Source organism: Eschrichtius robustus, chromosome 7 (genome assembly GCF_028021215.1).
Source record: "Eschrichtius robustus isolate mEscRob2 chromosome 7, mEscRob2.pri, whole genome shotgun sequence".
NCBI lineage: Eukaryota > Metazoa > Chordata > Mammalia > Artiodactyla > Eschrichtiidae > Eschrichtius > Eschrichtius robustus.
This window is the reverse complement of record NC_090830.1, coordinates 41,635,864-41,651,646: the sequence shown is the minus strand read 5'-3', so window position 1 is coordinate 41,651,646 and position 15,783 is coordinate 41,635,864.

Genomic DNA, 15,783 nt, shown 5'->3' with positions numbered 1-15,783 from the left:
CAGCCTGGGGATTAACCTCTTGCACCCATGCTCACCTTCTGTTTTCGGACCTTTAACCATCATTGCATCTGTATGTGTGTTGACAAAGTGAACGCTAGTCTTTGCAGTTTTTGTGTTTTGTTTTTTGGTTTAGGGAACAGTCCTACTATGAATGTACATTTACTGCTCTACTGAAGTTCATATATAAACCTGCCAAGCACATTACCAGAATTGGAATTGCTTGTATATACACTTTGATAAATTTTATAGACAATGGTAGAACAGAAGTAAATTGTATTTCAAATGCCACAATATTCTCACACCATGAAAACCCTTCCCTTTTTAATATATCTGTGTGTAGTTTATCTTTATGCCCATACTATATTTCCCAGAGATGGGTAAGTGTTATGTTTCTTGCTGGCACATTTAACGTATTGTTCAAAGTCAGGCGTTTAGTGGTTTTAGCATGATCCTATTTCCATGAACTCGCAAATACAAGATCTTCTCTCACACTGTCTTTTACTCCCTGCTGTTTTATATTGCCCTCTTCATTCTCAGTCCTGGTCTTTCTTTATGTTCTTCATCAACCTGGATAGGTTATACTATTTTCTCCCTTATTCAAGACCAATAGAATAGAATAGAATACAACACCCAGAAATAAACCCTGATATATGGCCAAATGATTTTTGACAAGTTGCCAAGACTTTTCAAAGTAGAAAGGATAGTATTTTCAACACATGGTGCTGAGAAGTCTTGTGGGCAACATGCAAAAGAAGGAAGATGGACCCTTACCTAACATCATATGTAAAAATTAATGAAAACGTATCAAGAAACTAAATATAAGACCTAATAATATAAAACGTCTTAGAAGAAGATACAGGACAAGAGCTTCATGATATTGGATTTGGCAGTGTTTTCCTCCATATGAAGTGAAGGAACAACAAAGGTACAGCTAACAAAAAAATAAACAATTTGCAGTACATAAGTTAAAAAAAAAATGTGTATCAAAGAAATGTAAACAGAATAAAATGGCAACCCACAAGATGGGAGAAAATATTTCAGAGCCATCTATCTGACAAGAGATTTCTATTCAGAACATACAGAGAACTCCTGCAACTGAACAAAAACAAACACCCTGATTCAAAAATGGATAAAAGACTTGAATAGATGGTTCTTCAAAAAGATGTACAAATGACTAAGCACTTGAATAGATGCTCCATATCACTAAATGCATGTTTATATGTTTGTGTGCATGCATATACACACAAGCACACACACACATACACAAGCAGAAAACAACTATTGGTGAGGATGTGAGGGAGTTGGAACCATTGTGCTATGTCAGAGGGAATGCAGAATGATACAGCTGCTTTGCAAAAGAGTATGGCAATTTTTCAGATATTGAAAAATAGAATTACTACATGATCCAGGAATTTTACTATGATGTATACCCAAAGGTATTGAAATCAGGGTCTTAAAGAAATATTTGTACTCCAGTGTTTAGAGCAGTAATAATCACAGTAGCTAAAATATGAAAGCAACCTCAGTGTTCATCCACTAGTTCCTGGATAAACAAAGTGTGGTATACCCATATAATACAATAGTATTCAGTGTTAAAAAGGAAAAGATCTAGGAATATGTTACAACATGGATGAATCTTGAGGAAATTTAGCTACCAAAAATGCCATTTTTGTGACTTTTAGTGAGTCATAACAATACAACTACTTATTTCAATTATATGGGGGTACTTAGTGTAGTCAAAACCATAGAAATTGGGAGGATAATGACGCTTTTCAGGTGGTTATGGAACAAAAAGGAAAGTTATATTTAAAGGATATAGAGTTACAGTTTTAAAACGTAGAAAAGGATTAGAAAGATAAATGGTGATGTTGATCGCCCAATAATATGAATGCATTTAGTATCACTGAACGGTGCACTTTATAATAACTAACATGTTATATTTTATGTTATTTGATTTTACCAACATACAAACTTGGGAAAGAATGTAATATCAGGAAAGGGAGTGGACCTGGGATAGAGCAGAGAGTAATCAGAAGGGTGAGACACTGCATATGTTGAAGAAGAAGAGCTGAGAGTCTTCATTGGCCAGAAGAGACTTTATAAAAGAGAAAAAAAAAATTACTCTGAGGGTGTATTAGATAGATACCTGTGGGTGTGCTGCTATCTCCCATGGGTTATCTTAAAGAGTCTTTAATAAAGTCCATAAAGCTTGCTGAGGCTTTTTTAAAAACTGGATTCCCTAGGAGATAATTAGAGGGTGGTACTTAAGTCTATGTCTAGGTTGACAGATTTTGCAGGGAAGACGAACCTGAGAACAGTGGAGGTCTTAAGAGTGTAAGTACATGGAAATTAGAAAAAAAAAAAAAATAAAGGGAATTAGGAAAACTTTGGACTTCAAAGGTCATGTATTATTACTGAGTCAGACCTGAGGTTTCTAAGGAGTTATATACACAGTTGCTATTTGGATTACTTGTTGATAAAGATAAGTGGAAAAACTAGAGTCGTTCCCAAGTGTAGGTAAGATATAATGAGAGGATGGAGGTGGAAAGTAGGGAGACCCAGAGAAAAGTGGGAAGGTCATATTGGGCCAAGATGATGGTAATATCCAACAGAACAGACGGTAGGACAGACTATGGATTCATCTTTTTTTTATTTTGCCTCCCCCCTTCATCCTTAATAATTCTTTGGGAATATTTCACTGCTCTGTGATGCAGGTACAGAATTCGAGTGAGGAGGCTACACCTTCAGTGTCCAGCTGTCTGAGTCCTCAGTGTGCTTCAAATGATGGAGAACTATTGCTTCTTTATGAGAAGGGTTAGTACCTCGTAGCTAAGCTTAAGCTGGAGCTTATGCAATATTGATTCCATTTTATATATACTGTTGGCATGGAGGTTCCTCCTCCTCTTTTCTTGAACATTATGAAATGAATCTATATTTCTCAGTATTTGGGTATATCAGATAAATACGTTAAGTAAAGGAATCTTATATATTGCTCCCTGCATAGTTTGCTCTTTCTTGTTTCTCTTTTACCTTTACTAAATTAGCACAGGGAGAGACCTTGAAATGTTCTAATCAGGAGAGATTAGAACATCATATTTCTAGAGAGGTTGCTTGGACAGAGCAGGGGTCCCAGTGAGAATCCAAGCTTCTGTTTCTACTTGGAAGTGTACCTGTGTAGAATAGAGGGCTCCAGGAAATATCCTAGAATATTCCAGTGTCCCTGTGGGAGATCATTAAGAGAGGCAGGATCTGGTACCAGATCAGTGTACTATGACATGTTTGTCAGTCATCTGATGTGAGATTCTCAGAGCCAATCCCATATGGTAGGGCTGAGTGCAGAGTGATGAAGAACCTGTGAAAGCCTTTGATTGCATGTTAAAGATGAAGCTCTGATTTTGGGGAGAATTTTCTTACCTGACTGAATGTCACCCTTCTGTGGGGATGAGATTCTGTGCTTTTCCTCTGTTGATGACCACTGACTGCAAATCATTAGAGGATCATGTCTAGAAAGCATTCTTTATTTAATTTCTTAAAGAAGAAAGCATAGAAAACATTTTTATCCACTTTCAAATTGAGGATCAAGGGGAATTACATCAGTGAAAATGTCAGAGTAGGGAGCTCTGGCTTGTGTCCATCCCCAGAAACACTGACATACGTGGTAAAACCTGTCAAAATGACCTTATCAACACATGTAAGTTTTCTTTTCTTTTCACGCTGTAGATTTATCTTTCATTGAAACTTTACTTACTACAGGATGTGGAGAATAAACAGGGAAGTAGAAACTGTATTTCCTGATGAGAGAATGACTAAGTCACATTAGCTGTTCTGAACTCTGCCTTACTCACCGTGACTCTAATTAAAACAAACAAACAAACAAAACACTTTTTTTTTTGGTAAGTCAGTTCTGACATTTCCTCGTTAAAGACAAGGTAACAGATACAGACTTAAATCTACCAGAATTGAGCAAACTTTTGATTGTACCTGTGTTGAACATATGAGCATGACCTGCTACAAATCTTCATTATACTTATTGCCACAACGGGCAAATTCCCTTTTTCCACTCCTGATATGTTGCATGTAAGGAATGCATAGGTCACTAAACCCAGCTGGTCACAGGTAAACTCTGCCACATGGATTACTGCATGTTTTCCTGCTGGAAGACCACACATTCTCGAGGATCATGCCTGCAGAGTATCTGGGCTCTTCTTTTTTTCTGGATAAAGGTTAGATAATCACCTAATTTTATGAGTAATATATAAATTGTATTTGCATATTTTTCAGGTTTTTATTTATCCATTCTCTTTCAAGTCCTAAGTGCAAATATTAAAGTGATTTCCAAGAGGGTGGTAAATAAGACAGCTCCAAAATTAGCAATAAATCATAATGCAATTGTGAATGCATTAATGTGATTAATATGTAGATACTTATGTAAATGCAAGTTTAGTAATGCTTTGTGGAGAGCTTCAGAATCTAGGTATTAAAAAAAAAAAAAAAAAAGAAGGAGTTCTTGAAACTCTCAGGGAATTATAGAGAAGTCTTTGTGTCTATAAATATCATTCTGAAATAATGCATATTCTCAGAAATAAACTAGGCATAACATTGTAGGAAAAAACTTCATGAAATGAAAGAGCATGTGAGATGGCCATACAAGAAAAAGAATATTCTCAGAGAATAATGAACAGTGTGGAGTTCAGCAGAAGGGTCATACACATTCAGAGAGCAAAACTTTGGAGAGCCTAGTTGTGAGTTCCTCATATTTCATCTTTGGAGACACGGTAGTCATTTGAAATATGATGTTATAAGATGACGTTAACATACTTAAATACTTTCGTTTAGAAATGACCACTTAGAACCAGAGTAAATGAAAGAGAACACAAAATTATGTTTATGTTGATTTTTAAAGACCTCAGGTGAGTGCTGATTATTTAAAAATGCATGATGTCTTTCACTGCAAAGTAAAGGAGCTGTTACAGTGGAGGATTACTGGACTGAATGTCAATACTATGACATAGTATGAGTGTGTTTCGTGTTTGGTAATTGCAATCATTGTTGCTTTTGTTGTGGTCATCCATTTGCAGTGCTTAGTGTCAGTTGATTTATCTCTTGTAAAAATAAAATACAGTCTGTGTGTGTGTGAAAAAAAAAAAAAAACATACATGATGTCTTGACTAAAGTTGTATGGAATTTGAGATCTGGAAAAAAGCATTTCTTTTCTGTAATGCTAGGATGATAATTGGACATTTTTGCAAGAAAGAGATTTCAGGATGCAAATCTCGTGTCTCTAAGGTGGGAAGTCAGTTCATGGTGGAACATTCTATTAAACTTGTGTGAGTGGAGAAATATTTCTTTGGAAGGAAGAGGTCACGAATCCCTTTTTAATAGTTAATGGTTTATAGCATACCGAATGAGCAAAATGGCTATTTCTGAACTTTAGAAAAAAATAATATAGTTTTTCTGCATTTATAACATGAGGCTGATGTAAAATATCAAAAATTCTTTATTTTGAATAGCAATGTAATCAATTTGACATAATTCATATATATTGAACCTGTGGTACACACACACACAGTAAAACTTACATTCAGAAAATTGTTTGCACTTAAGAAATATTTTCAAGTGTAGGTGATTTACAATGTTGTGGGTTTTTTAAATACATGTTTATTGGAGTATACTTACTTTATAACACCGTATTAGTTTCTGCTTTACAACAAAGTGAATCAGCTATATGTATACATATATTCCCCATACCCTCCCCCCTTGAGGCTCCCTCCCACACTCCCTATCCCACCCCTCTGGGGGACATAAAGCACCGAGCTGATCTCCCTGTGCTATGCGGCAGCTTACCACTAGCTGTTTTACATTTCGTACTCTATATATGTCAGTGCTACTCTCTCACTACGTCCCTGTCTCCCCTTGCCCCCTGTGTCCTTAAGTCCGTTCTCTACATCTGTGTCTTTATTCCTGCCCTGTCACTAGGTTCGTCAGTACCATTTTTCTAGATTCCATATATATGTGTTAGCGTACGGTATTTGTTTTTCTCTTTCTGACTTACTTCACTCTGTATGACAGACTCTAGGTCCAACCACCTCACTGCAAATAACTCAATTTTGTTCCTTTTTATGGCTGAGTAATACTCCATTGTATAGATGTGCCACATCTTCTTTATATATTAATCTGTCGATGGACACTTAGGTTGCTTCTATGTCCTGGCTATTGTAAATAGTGCTACAGTGAACATTGTGGTACATGTATCTTTTTGAATTATGGTTTTCTCCGGGTATATGCCCAGTAGTGGGATTGCTGGGTCATATGGTAGTTCTATTTTTTAGCTTTTAAGGAATCTCCCTACTGTTCTCCATAGTGGCTGTATCAGTTTACATTCCCACCGACAGTTCAGGAGGGTTCACTTTTCTCCACACCCTCTGCAGCCTTTATACATTGTTGTATTAATTTCTGCTGTGCAGCAACGTGACTCAGTTTTATATATATCTATCTATATATCTATCTATCTATATCTATATATCTATATCTATATATCTATATATCTATTCTTTTCCATTATGGTTTATCACAGGATATTGAATATAGTTTCCTGTGCTATACAGTAGGTCTTGGTGGGTTGTCCATCCTATGTAGAATAGTTTGCTTCTGCTATTCCAAAACTCCCAATCTTGCCTTCACTCTCTCCTTGGCAACCACAACTCTCTTTTCTATATCTGTGTGTTTGTTTCTGTTTCGCTGACATGCTCATTTGTGTCCTGTTTTCGATTCCACATATAAGTGATATTATATGGTATTTGTCTTTCTCTCTCTGACTTACTTCACTTAGTATCATTATCTCTAGGTCCATCCATGTTGCTGCAAATGGCATTATTTCATTCTTTTTTATGTCTGAGTAATATCTTTTGTATACGTATACCACACCTTCTTTATACACTCATTTTTCAATGAACATTTAGGTTTTTTCCATGTCTTGGCTGTTATAAATAGTGCTGCTATGAACATAGGGTTTCATGTATCTTTTTGAATTATAGTTTTGTCTAGATATATGTCCACAAGTGGGATTGCTAGATCATATGGCAACTCTCTTTATAGTTTTTTTGAGGAACCTCCATACTGTTTTCCATAGTGGCTGCACCAACTTACATGGCCACCGACAGTGTAGAAGGGTTCCCTTTTCTCCATACCCCCTCCAGCATTTGTTAATTGTAGATTTTTTTTAATGATGGCCATTCTGATCAGTGTGAAGTGATACCTCATTGTAATTTGGATTTGCATTTATCTAATAATTAGTGATGATGAGCATCTTTTCATGTGCCTATTGGCTCTCAGTATGTCTTCTTTGGAGAAATGTTTATTTAGGTCTTCTACCCATTTTTCCATTGAGTTATTTGTTATTTTGTTATTGAGTTGTATGAGCTGTTTGTATAGTTTGGAAATTAAACCCTTGTCAGTCTCATCATTTGCTAATATTTTCTCCCAGTCCATAGGTTGTATTTTCATTTTGATTATGGTTTCCTTTGCTGTGCAAAAGCTTATAAGTTTGATTAGTTCCTGTTTCTTTTTTGCTTTTACAGTAAGTCCCCTACATATGAACAAGTTCTGTTCCAAGAGTGCGTTTGTAAGTTCAATTTGTTTGTAAGTCCAACAAAGTTCGCCTAGGTACCCAACTTACACAGTCGGCTATATGGTATTGTACCGTAATAGGTTTATAATACTTTTCACGCAAACAATACATAAAAAACAAGCACAAAAACAAAGAAAGCATGTTTAATCTTACAGTACAGTAACTTGAAAAGTACAGTAATACAGTACAACAGCTGGGATACTCGGGCTGGCATCGAGGGAACAGGCGAGCAGCGTTACTGATTGGAGGAGGGAGGGGAGGTGGGAGATGGTAGGGGTGAAGGATTATCAGCAGTAGGAGACAGAGGGCAAGCTGCAATTTCACTCCTACCTGACGTTGATGGCAAAGGTTCTGGTTCCTTGCTGGATTTAATTCTATCTACCCTCTTGAAAGAATGATCCATTGATGTCTGGGTAGTAGCTCTGTTTTTCTCATCTTAGATGACAAGGTAACACTGGATTGCAATCTGAATGGCTGCTGCCACCTTTGGGTCCCATTCTAGGTTCGGGTCCTGTGCCTCAAAAACTAACAGTGCTTCCTCAAGTAACGAAGATTCCCTTGCCATTTTCTGTGTCGTGAATCTCTTCAGTTCTTCAGTTACTTTTTCTTCCTCCTGTCCCTCTTCATCCTTTCTCTGGGCCTCCAATTCCATCAGTAAGCTCCTCATGTTGCACAGCAAGGAGTTCAGCGAAATCGTCCTCTTGCAGATCTAGCTCCAGCTTCTCGCTGAGGGTCACTACGTTGCTGAAGACCTCTTCGGACTTCTGATCTACCTTCTCAAATCCACAAAAATCATGAACAAACTGTGGGCAAAGGTTCTTCCAAACCCCATTCAGCGTGACCGCCATACCCTCACACCATGCAAAGTCAATGTTTTTTATGGTCTTGTAGATGTTATAGTCCTCCCAAAGTTGTCCCTAGGTTGTTCCTGATTTGTCACTTACCTTTACTGCCTGACAAATAGTGTGACATAAATAATATTTCTTGAAAGTCGCTATAACGCCCTGGTCCATAGGTTGGATGAGCAACATAGTATTTGGTGACAGATGCAGTACTTTGACGTTGGGATGAAAGTCATCCATGAATGGGGGGTGGCCCAGAGCATAGTCGAGCAGCAAAAGAATGTTTTGCTGGAACGTCTTTCTCCAAGCAATATTTCTCTACATCTGGGATAAAGTGGTGGCAAAACCAGTCCTGGAACGTGGCCTGTGTAATCCGGGATTTGGGGTTACGCTTCCACACAACAGGAAGAGAGCCCTTGGCTATGGTTTTAAGGGTTCTTGGGTTCTGTGAATGATAAACTAAGAGAGGTTTCAGCTTCAATTCACCGGAAGCATTGCCACCAAACAACAGTTAGCCTATCCTTTGCTGCTTTACAGCCCGGCATCAACTTTTCCTCCTCACTGACGTAACTTCGGTCTGGCATCCTCTTCCAGTACAGTTGTGTCTCATCCACATTAAAAACCTGGTTGGGTAAATACACACCATCATCAATAATTTCTCAAAGTGTTTCTGGAAGTTCCTGGACAGCTACCCTATCTGCACTTGCTGTCTCTCCACTTACTTTTACATTGTGAAGGCTGGCTCTAGCCTTGAACCGATGAAACCAGCCATGGCTGGCATTAAAAGATGTGCCCTCTGATTCTTTGCCGTGTTTCTTCTTCAAGTCTTCATAAAGGCTTTTAGCTTTCTCTTGAATCAGCGTTAAGTTGAGCAGGACTCAGCGCTGATGTTGATCCTGCATCCGCACACTGAGAAGTTTCTCCATCTCCTCCATCACTTTTCCATGCTTCTTGGATATTGTGTCAACATTGTCGGCACAGCAGACTTCACATGTTCCATGATCTTGTCCTTGTTCTTTAGATTCGTGCCAATGATTGAATGATTCATGTTGTAAGAATGAGCGATGTCTAACGTCTTTTTGCCTCGCTCCACTCTCTCAATTACTTTCACTTTTGTTTCCGTCATTATCGCTCGGCGCTTCTTAACAGTACCAGCTACATCACCTCTGCTTTTACGCTTGCTTCCAGACATCTTGGGCTTGAAATAAATGTACTGTACTACTGTACTCCATACAGTACTGTAAAGTACACAAAAGCACAACCACATAGAGAGGAAGCACGCACGTGACAATGTATGCCAGACACGTGAACTAACTTACATGATTGGACACGCGAATGGACGTTTGCATCTTTGAAAGTTTGCAACTTGAAGGTTCGTATGTAGGTGACTTACTGTATTTGTACTGCCTAGGGAGAACTACCTAGGAAAATTTTGGTATGACTTATGTCAGAGAATGTTTTGCTTATGCTCTCTTCTAGGAGTTATAAGGTGTCCTATCTTATATTTAAGCATATACGCCGTTTTGAGTTTATTTTTGTGTATGGTGTGAGGGTATGTTCTGACTTCACTGATTTGCATACGGCTCTCCAACTTTCAAAACACCACTTGCTGAGGAGACTGTCTTTTCCCCATTGTATATTCTTGCCTCCTTTGTCAAAGGTTAATTGCCCATAGGTGTGTGGGTTTATTTCTTAGCTCTCTATTCTATTCCATTGATCCATGTATCTCTTTCTGTGCCAATACAATGCGGCTTTGATTACTGTAACTTTGTAGTATTTTCTGAAGTTTAGGAGGGTTATGCCTCCTGCTTTGTTCTTTTTCCTGGGGATTGTGTTCACATTTCTGACTTTTTATGGTTCCGGATACATTTTAGGATTATTTGTTCTAGTTCTGGGGAAAATGTCATGGGTAATTTGATAGGGATCACATTAAATCTGTAGATTGCTTTGGGTAGTGTAGCCATTTTAACAGTATTAATTCCTCCCATCTAAGAGCGTGGGATGTCTTTCCATTTCTTTGAATCATCTTCAGCTTCCTTTACTAATGTTTTGTAGTTCTCAGTGTATAAGTCTTTCACCTCCTTGGTGAGGTTTATTCCTAAGCATTTAATTTTTTTGATGCCATTAAAAAAAGGATTGCTTGTTTACATTTCCTTTCTGATATTTCATTGTTAGTGTAAAGAAATGCAACCAGGGACTTCCCTGGTGGCTCCGTGGTTCAGAATCCGCCTGCCAATACAGGGGACACGGGTTTGAGCCCTGATGCAGGAAGATCTCACATGCCGTGGAGCAACTAAACCTGTGTGCCACAACTACTTGGCCTGCACTCTAGAGCCAGTGAGCCACAAATACTGAGCCCATGTGCCACAACTACTTAAGCCTGCATGCCTAGAGCCCGTGCTCCACAACAAGAGAAGCCACTGCAATGAGAAGCCTGCACACCACAAGAAAGTCTAGTCCCCACTGGCCACAACTAGAGAAAGCCCGTGCACAGCAATGAAGACCCAATGCAGCCAAAATAAATTTAAAAAAAAAAGAAAGAAAAACCAGGAAATGCAACCAATTTATATATGTTAATCTTGTATCCTGCTACTTTGCTGAATTTGTTTATCAGTTCTAGTAGTGTTTGTGTGGAATTTTTAGGGTTTCCTTTATATATATTATCATGTCATCTGCATATAATGACAACTTTACCTCTTCCCTTCCAACTTGGTTAGATTTTATTTCTTTTTCTTGTCTGATTGTTGTGGCTAGGACTTCCAATACTATGTTGAAGAGAAGACGTGAGAGTGGGCATCCTTGTCTTGTTCCAGATTTTAGCGGGAAGGCTTTCAGCTTATGAACGTTGAGTATTATATTGGCTGTGGGTTTGTCATAAATAGCTTTTAGTATGTTGAGATATATTTCCTCTGTACCCACGTTGGTAAGTGTTTTTACCATGAATGGATGTTGCAGCTTTTCAAATGCTTTTTCGCCATCTATTGAGATGATCGTTTGTTTCTTGTTTTTCCTTTGTCGATGGGGTGTATCATGTTGATTGATTTGCATATGTTTGAAACAGCTTTGTGAAACTGGGGTGAATCAAATTTGGTCATGGTGTATGATCCTCTTATGTGTTGTCGGATTCGGTTTTCTAATATTCAGTTGAGAATTTTTGCATCTATATTTATCAACGATATTGGCCTGCAGTTTTCTTTTTTGGTAGAGTCTTTTTCTGTGTTTTTTTTTTTAAAGTCTTTATTGAATTTGTTCCAATATTGCTTCTGTTTTATGTTTTGGTTTCTTGTTTGTGAGGCATGTGGGATCTTAGCTCCAAAACCAGGGCTTGAACCCGCACCCCCTGCACTGGAAAGCGAAATCTTAACTGCTGGACCGCCAGAAAAGTCCCCATCTGTTTTATTTTATTTTTTTTTTTTTAAGTAAATTTCTTTCTTTATTTATTTTTGGATGCATTGGGCATTCGTTGCTGTGCTCGGGCTCTCTCTAGTTGCGGTGAGCGGGGGCTACTCTTCGTTGTGGTGTGCAGGCTGTTCATTGTGGTGGCTTCTTTTGTTGCACATCATGGGCTCTAGGTGCGTGGGCTTCAGCAGTTGTGGCTATCAGGCTCAGTAGTTGTGGCTCGTGGGCTGTAGAGCGCAGGCTCAGTAGTTGTGGCACACAGGCATAGTTGCTCCATGGCATGTGGGATCTTTCCAGATCAGGTCTCGAACCTATGTCCCCTGCAGTGGCAGACAGATTCTTAACCACTGTGCCACCAGGGAAGTCCCCCCTCCCCATCTGTTTTTGATATCAGCGTGATAGTGGCTTCATAGAATGTCTTTGGAAGTATTCCTTACTCTTCAATCTTTTCGAAGAGTTTGAGAAGAATCTGTGTAAGTTCTGCTTTTTATATTTGGTAGAATTTGCCTGTGAAACCATCTGATCCTGGACTTCTGTTGGTAGGGAGTTTTTTTAAATTACAGATTCTATTTTTTAAAAAATTCTATTTATTTATTTATTTATTTTGGCTGTGTTGGGTCTTCATTTCTGTGCGAGGGCTTTCTCTAGTTGCAGCGAGCGGGGGCCACTCTTCATCACGGTGCATGGGCCTCTCACTATCGTGGCCTCTCTTGTTGTGGAGCACGGGCTCCAGACGCTCAGGCTCAGTAGTTGTGGCTCACGGGCCCAGTTGCTCCGCGGCATGTGGGATCTTCCTAGACCAGGGCTCGAACCCGTGTCCCCTGCATTGGCAGGCAGATTCTCAACCACCGCGCCACCAGGGAAGCCCTCTATTTTGCTTTTAGTGATCAGTATGTTCAAGTTATCTATTTCTTCTTGATTCAGTTTTGTTCGGCTGTAAAAAATATATATATTTTTTAAGTTATGTTAGCAGCTAAATACTTACCATGTATTAGACCACAAAAGAGAGAAGAAAAAATATTAAAATACTTTTTCAAATACAACAAGTATTGAAATGTTTTAAAGAAATTGGTATAATAATACTAATTCCAATAATGACAAATTGTTCTGAACTTAAAGACTACATATATCTAAGATGCTTATTATATGCTTATTGTTTTATTGTTTTTAAATACATGGAATGTTTTCTCCTTTCTAATGTAATTCTTTTATTTTACCTGTATACTGTGAAAAAAATTGAGTTGCACATAATATAAAAAATTACACTTTAATAGGAGATATTAATCCATTTACATTTACTATAGTACTGAAAATACTTAGGTTTAGCGTTCCATGTCATTGAGTGCTCTTTTTTTATTTATTTATTTTTAAAAAAGATTTAATTTGGGGGGGGCATAAATTATTCATTTATTTATTTATTTAATTTTAACATCTTTATTGGACTATAATTGCTTTACAATGGTGTGTTAGTCTCTGCTTTAGAACAAAGTGAATCAGCTATACATATCCATATATCCCCATATCTCCTCCCTGTTGCGTCTTCCTCCCGCCCTCCCTATCCCACCCCTCTAAGTGGTCATAAAGCACTGAGCTGATCTCCCTCTTCTATGCAGCTGTTTCCTACTAGCTAGCTATTTTACATTTGGTAGTATATATAAGTCCATGCCACTCTCTCACTTCGTCCCAGCTTACCCTTCCCCCTCCCCATGTCCTCAAGTCCATTCTCTATGTCTGCGTCTTTATTCCTGTCCTGTCCCTAGGTTCTTCCCAACGGTTTCTTTTCCTTTTCTTTTTAGATTCCACATATATGTGTTAGCATACAGTATTTGTTTTTCTCTTTCTGACTTACTTCACTGTGTATGACAGACTCTAGGTCCATCCATCTCACTACAAATAACTCAATTTCATTTCTTTTTATGGCTGAGGAATATTCCATTTTATATTGAAGACGTGCAACATCTTTTTTACCCATTCATCAGTTGATGGACACTTAGGTTGCTTCCATGTCCTGGCTATTGAAAATAGAGCTGCAATGAACATTGTGGAACATGACTCTTTTTGAATTATGGTTTTCTCCAGGTATATGCCCAGTAGTGGGATTGTTGTGTCATATGGTAGTTCTATTTTTAGTTTTTTAAGGAACCTCAATACCGTTCTCGATAGTGGCTGTATCAATTTACACTCCCACCAACGGTGCAAGGGGGTTCCCTTTTTTCCACACCTCTGCAGCATTTATTGGTTGTAGATTTTTTTGATGATGGCCATTCTTACCTGTGTGTGGTGATACCTCATTGTAATTTCGAGTTGCATTTCTCTAATGATCAGTGGTGTTGAGCATTCTTTCATGTGTTTGTTGGCAATCTGTATATCTTCTTTGAAGAAATGTCTATTTAGGTCTTCTGCCCATTTATGGATTGGGTTGTTGTTTTTTTTTTTTTTTTTTTTTTGATATTGAGCTGCATGGGCTGCTTGTAAAGTTTGGAGATTAATCCTTTGTCAGCTGCTTCATTGGCAAATATTTTCTCCCCTTCTGAGGGTGGCCTTTTCGTCTTGTTTACGTTTTCCTTTGCTGTGCAAAAGCTTTTAAGTCTCCTTAGGTCTCATTTGTTTATGTTTCTTTTTAATTTCCGTTTTCTAGGAGGTGAGTCAAAAAGGATCTTGCTGTGATTGATGTCATAGAGTATTCTGCCTATGTTTTCCTCTAAGAGTTTGATAGTGTCTGGCCTTACATTTAGGTCTTTAATCCACTTTGAGTTTATTTTTGTGTATGGTGTTAGGGAGTCTTCTAATTTCATTCTTTTACCGGTAGCTGTCCAGTTTTCCCAGCACCACTTATTGAAGAGCCTGTGATTTCTCCATTGTATATTCTTGCCTCCTTTATCAAAAATAAGGGGACCATATGTGTATGGGTTTACGTCTGGGCTTTCTCTCCTGTTCCATTGCTCTATATTTCTGTTTTTGTGCCAGTACCGTACTGTCTTGACTACTGTAGCTTTGTAGTATTGTCTGAAGTCAGGGAGCCTGATTCCTCCAGCTCTGTTTTTCTTCTCAAGATTGCTTTGGCTGTTCGGGGTCTTTTGTGTTTCCATACAAATTGTGAAATTGTGATTGCAATTACCAAACATGAAACACACTCATACTATGTCATAATATTGACATTCAGTCCAGTAATCCTCCACTGTAACAGCTCCTTTACTTTGCAGTGAAAATTGATTTGTATATTCTTTGCCTCTGAGTCCTTGTGGGATTTTTTTTTTTAATTCAGACAGAAAGTCACAAAAATTATACTCATCCTCATCAGTTCACTCAGTCCCATGTAATTAATTTTTTTTTTCATCTTCATCTTTTGTTAGCACTTTTATGAGTTCATCAGTTTTTCATTAGAGTTCTGAAAATGCTTATTCATTCAGTTCAGCAGTACAGTCAGTTACCAGAAACCTGTACTTGTCAGAGTCTTTTCCATGAATTTCTTGAAGATGTAAACCTTTTACAGGAACATATTTGCAAAATCATCAGAGTACACCCAGAACTGTCTGTAAATGACAAAAGACTTAAAAATGACCACGGTTAAAGATTTGATGAAAGTTCATAATAATGCAGTTGACAAGAAAATTAGTTATTTCTGAGATATACATTTTAAAGTAATAACTAGGATTATTACTTATAACATTATACCAGAACATATAAGATTTTTAGAAATTTCATGTAATGTCTGAAACATTTATATTAACATATTTCCATACATATTTCCATACAAATACAAATATAAGATTTTTAGAAATTTCGTGTAATGTCTGAAACATTTATATTAACATATTTCCATACAAATAACCCAATGAAAGTTTAGTTTTAGTTGTTTTGTTTGTTTTTTTATACTGCAGGTTCTTATTAGGCATCACTTTTATACACATCAGT